Here is a 5,315-nt window from a genome sequence, read left to right on the forward strand (position 1 = left end):
CTATTTTCACTGCTGGGTTTTGAGTTTATTAAGAACTACGGTAAATTAAGAGAGAGGTATTTGAGCAAGGAGAGACAAATACACGGAGAATCTAAAAATCTAAAAATAGACCCACTCATGTATGGACACTTGCTTTATGACCAAGATGACATTGCAGAGCACTGGGGAAAGGATGGTCTTTCAACAAAGGGTGAAGGATCAAATGCATATCCATATGGAAAAAGATGAAACTTGATTCCCACCTCATGCTATGCAAAAAAAATCAACTCCAAGCGGATTTTAGAACTAAATGTGAAAGTTGGAACAATTAAACTTCAACAAGTTAATACGGTGGAGTATTATTTTTTTGATTTTTAAAAAAAATTGTCCCTTTTGACAAAGGGTGTTTTATTTATTTATTTTTTAAACATCTTTATTGGAGTATAATTGCTTTACAATGGTGTGTTAGTTTCTGCTTTATAACAAAGTGAATCAGCTATACATATACATATGTCCCCATGTCCCCTCCGTCTTGCGTCTCCCTCCCTCCCACCCTCCCTATCCCACCCCTCCAGGCGGTCACAAAGCACCGAGCTGATCTCCCTGTGCCATGCGGCTGCTTCCCACTAGCTATGTATTTTACATTTGGTAGTGTATATGTCCATGCCAATCTCTCACTTCATCCCAGTTTACCCTTCCCCCTCCTTGTGTCCTCAGGTCCATTCTCTACGTCTGAGTCTTTATTCCTGTAATATGGTAGAGTATTATCAGGACTTTGGGAGAGGAAAAGATGTGTTAAGCAGGATACAAAACCAAAACCAAAACCCACTAATCATAAAGAGAAAACTGAAAAACTGTAATGAGTACATTAAAATTAAGAATTTTTATTTATCAAAGACACAACACAAAACAATAAAAGGTCAGCCACAGAGTGGGAAATATAACCACAACCTATATCAACAAAGGGGTCCTATCCAGAAGATATTGAGTCATTAAGAAAAAAAAAAAGACAACCAAGTAGAAAAATAGGCAAGAGATTTGAACAAGCATTTCATAAGAGATCTCCAAGTAGCTAATAAATAGATGAAAAAGCGTTCAACGTCATTCGTAATGAGGAATGTGCAAATTACAACCGTAGTAAGATACCTCTACACACTGCCATTTAGACATTTTAAAATGGAAAAGACAGACAATACCAAGTATTAGCAAAGATAAGGAACAAATGAAACTCTCATCCACTGTCAGTAGGAGGCTAAGTTAGTATAACCCTTGGAAAATGTTTTAGCACTATCTACTCATGTTTGCTAAACTCATGACCTAGGATAGCAGTTTTACATACTTGTGTGTGTATGTGTGTGTGTGTGTGTGTGTGTCTGTAAGACTTGTACAAGAATCATCATAGCAATGCTGTTAATAATGGTCCCAAACTAAAAACAACACCCAAATATCTCTCAACAGAATAGATAGATATAACAAAACACTCTAAAGCAATTAAAATAAACGAACATTTGCCACTATATGCAACAACATGGAAGAATTTCACAATCTTAATGCTGAGTGAAAGAAACCAGGAGCAAAAGTCTTCATACAATATAACTCCATTTATATAAAGTTCAAAAGTAGGCAAAATTGAACTCGGGTGTTAGCAGTCAGAATTTCTGCTACTTTTGGAGGAGAGGGAAGGAAAGCGCCCTAGAGAGAGGACTCATGGAGACTTCTTGGGTGGGGATGTGGTTCTATGTCTCGATAAGGTGGTAGAGACAAGATGTGATCACCTGGAGGTGACTTGTCAAGCTATATACTTAGGATTTTATGTCACACTTTAATAAAAAAGAACTTTTAAATTCTTGAGCTGATTTGGTAGAAAAAGTTGAGGAAATCTGAAATAGAGAATAAAGTGGCAAAGAAATTTTAAAAATAGAAAAAGCTAAGGAAGGTAAAGGATTAATCTTGAGATCGACATCCAAGTACTAAGAGTTCCAGAACAAAAGGTTATAGAAGAAAAGTGGAGGGAGACATTATCCAAAATATTTCAGTGGAACTTCCTAGAACTAAAATTCAAAGTCGCCTCCTAATCCATTAAGGCACATCACAAACAAATTTCAGAATACTGGGGCAAAGAGTAGATCCTAAAATCTTTCAAAAAGAAATAATATCCAACTTCTCCCATCCATATAGGAGCAGAGCCTACAACATTTACAGAGCAAACAATTTTCAATGTAGAATTCTATATCCAGCAACACTATCAGTTAGTGAAGAATAAAAACTGTTTTGTTTTGTTTTGTTTAGTTTTTTTAAGATTTGACTGCACCGCGAAGCTTGCGGGATCTTAGATCCCTGACCTGGGATTGAACCCTGGCCCTCAGTGGTGCAAGTGCAGAGTCCTAACCACTGGACAACCAGGGAATTCCTTAAACAAGATTTCAGAATGCTCACTAGAGTTTGGCTAGTTAGGCTAGAGTTTGCTCCCAAATAGGAAAACTGTGTATTGTTTTGTTACAAATTCAGTGCTTGAGAAATGCAGCAGGGAAGCAACAGGACTAGCAAAGTCTGTTTCCGGAGCTGTCTGCCAGCAGACAAGCAGGTCTCTGTCCAGGAAGCCTTTTCTTATGAGGGGGCTTGAAGGAAGGTTCTGTTTACATCCCACCCTGCCCTTCTCCCCTTCAACCACCCTCACTTCTTTTTTCTTGAACTTCTCATAGTGATAGAAATTGGTGGCATTGTTCTTAGCAGGACTCTTGTGGTTAGGGATGGGGGGGGACCCCTTCTCAAAGGGCAAGTGTTGGGCTCTTCCTTGTTCTCCATTTGGGGGCATTGAGCGCCTCGTGATAAGATCAGTGGGCTGCTCATAATCTACACACTGCTGGTGAACACAGAGGATGTTTCATTGTCTTTCTTCTTGTTCTGCTGCCCTGCCAACAGATGTTAGCATCCTCCATGGAAATATTTTTTATTTCAGCATCACGCTGGAGGTCCACCTTGGGGATGCCGCTCAGCGTCTGGTTGGGAGACATCTCCACGGTCTTTGCTGAGGATGCTCGCTGCAGGTTCACAGAGACCGCATTCTACAGCTTGACTTTCTGCTTTCGTGTTCTGCATCTCTTTCCTCTTCTGCAGCTCTGTCTCAAAGTTCTCCATCGTGTGTGCGACCTCATGCCTTTGGTTGGTTTCTGCACGAGCGACGTGCTCAAAGGGGGTCTTCCTCTTCATTGATCTCTTCTGTGCCCCTGTTCTTCAGTTTCCTCATGTCTCCACACCTCCTGTCTTCTGAGTGGTCTCCCCTTGTACTTTCTCTCTCACCAGCAGGGCCACAGCACAGGCCATGAGCCCCCTTCCCCAAGTCCTGCACCCCTCGGGGCTCCTCCAGTTTGATAAACTTCTTCTGAGTCCAGCTCATCTTCCCACAACTCTGAGTGGGTCCAGCGTGGGTGGAGAGTCTCCATGATGGCACAGACCCTGAGGTCCAGCTGCGGCAGTCAAGACATTTTTAGACATGCAAGACCTCAAAAAACAAAGACAAGACAGAAACAAAACAAAAACGCCTCTCAGGCACGCTTTCTTATGAAGCTACGTATGTACTCTTTGAAAACAAAGAAATTCATCTAGAAAGAGAAAGATATCGGCTCCAGGAACCAGGGATCCAACAAGAGAGAAGGGAAGCGGTCCCCAGGAGATGCCGAAGAGAGGCCATAAGATGATCTGCACGTTCGACAGGAGGGCAGAGGGGTCCAGGAGGAAGGGCTCCGTGAAAAAGAAGGAAACTGACAGACAACCTCTGTTACAGTATTGAGGCAGGCTTATACCTCCAGCAGAGTCATTTACTAAGTCCAGGGAAACCATCATTTGTTCAAGAAAGGAAGTATGATCAGAGCTTAATAAAGAGCTAAGCTGCTGTTTACAGGGGCATAATGAAAATGCTAAATCTAAAAATTATTATGTAACTTAATTGAGTGGAAGGGAATATAAGTGTGGGAGGGAAAAGGTGTGAGTTGTGTGGGAAGAGAGTGAGACCCTGACTTTCAAAATGGCAAATGGCGATCATTTCTAAGATATTAAAATATCAAGAAATGGCAGTGTAACACCAGCTAAAGGGTTACAATGGCTGCGTGGAGGATGTGAAAATTGGAGAGGGGAGGGGCAAAGTAGACGACTTCTGGTTTTCTTTTGCAGAACTGTAAGCAGCTTTCGGCAGGAAAGAGCTCTCTACAGCGGCCCCCTTTGTCTTGTCACTACCCTTACACCAGGTGCCCGTCATGCTCTACTCACCTCCGGCCCTAGAACACCTTTCACATCTTGTGACCACACGGTACCTTGCCTAACCTGTTGGTTCTTTCCACAGATCAAAGAAGTAGCAATGAAGAATAAGTAATTAACAGATGACCAGATCTCTACCCCAGCTTCCCCTTCAGTAATCCCGTGAACAAACTGTGTGAACAAGACGGCATCTAAAGAGAGATCACGACGAATCAACAAGCCTGCACACACGCCTGCACGCGGTGGGGTATGGCGAGGACTCTGACCCCCTACCTCAATGATTCACTGAGATGACCTCCCTGTTTCCCTTTTTAAAGGCTTTCATGGCTGAGCAGAATCTTCGGAGACGGTTTTTAGGAGACACTGAGTCCACCATCTCCCCAGATTGCTGGCCTTCTGATTAAAAGCAACTTTCCTTTCTACCAACATTTCTCCCTCTCTCTCTCTCTCTCTGTCGCTTTCTTGTATTAATTTTTGAGCAGTGAGCAGCTGGGCCGGATTCGGTAACAGACCTATTTGACATTCTAAGCCAGGAGCCTATAACCTATAAAAGCCAAACAGCTGGGTACAGGCAGCTAGGCACTGTATTGCACTTAGGTAAGTCATTTGCCTCTGGAAGAGGATACGCAAAAGTGTCCGTGGCTGTGCTAGCCTGGAGAGACTGCTGGGGAAGGTTGCTTTGCTTTAGTCTTACAGGAGAAGCTGTAGCAAGAAAGACACAGGCAGCTGGGATGGGAGGAAGCCTGGACCCACTCTGCTCACCAGTGGGCGGAAGCTTGAATACACATAAAGGACAGAAGTGGTCTTTTCTATCAGAAGGAATCGCTAAAAACGATGGACTCAACAAGGAGCAAGAAGCTGAAGACACAGGTAGGAGAGTCCACATGAGAGCGTCAGGTTAGGGTCTTTTCTTTGACGGAATCTTTACCTTGTCTGGCAGTATGCCCCGACTGCAGTAGGCACTGGAGGACTCGGGCTACAGAACCCTTCCTGGGAAGGTGGCCTATCCACTTGCTAACCCACATGTGAACTAACTAGCACAAGTCCCTCAGGCTCACCCATCGCTCACCCATCCAGGCAGC

The 5,315-nt window shown here is 43.3% G+C and overlaps 1 pseudogene; it reads right to left on the bottom strand.

Moving 5' to 3' along the window:
* Positions 1-584: 584 nt before the first annotated feature.
* LOC137208485 (splicing factor C9orf78 pseudogene) lies at positions 585-3,422 on the bottom strand (annotated as a pseudogene).
* Positions 3,423-5,315: the final 1,893 nt, after the last annotated feature.

This window comes from Pseudorca crassidens, chromosome 16 (assembly GCF_039906515.1).
Source record: "Pseudorca crassidens isolate mPseCra1 chromosome 16, mPseCra1.hap1, whole genome shotgun sequence".
NCBI lineage: Eukaryota > Metazoa > Chordata > Mammalia > Artiodactyla > Delphinidae > Pseudorca > Pseudorca crassidens.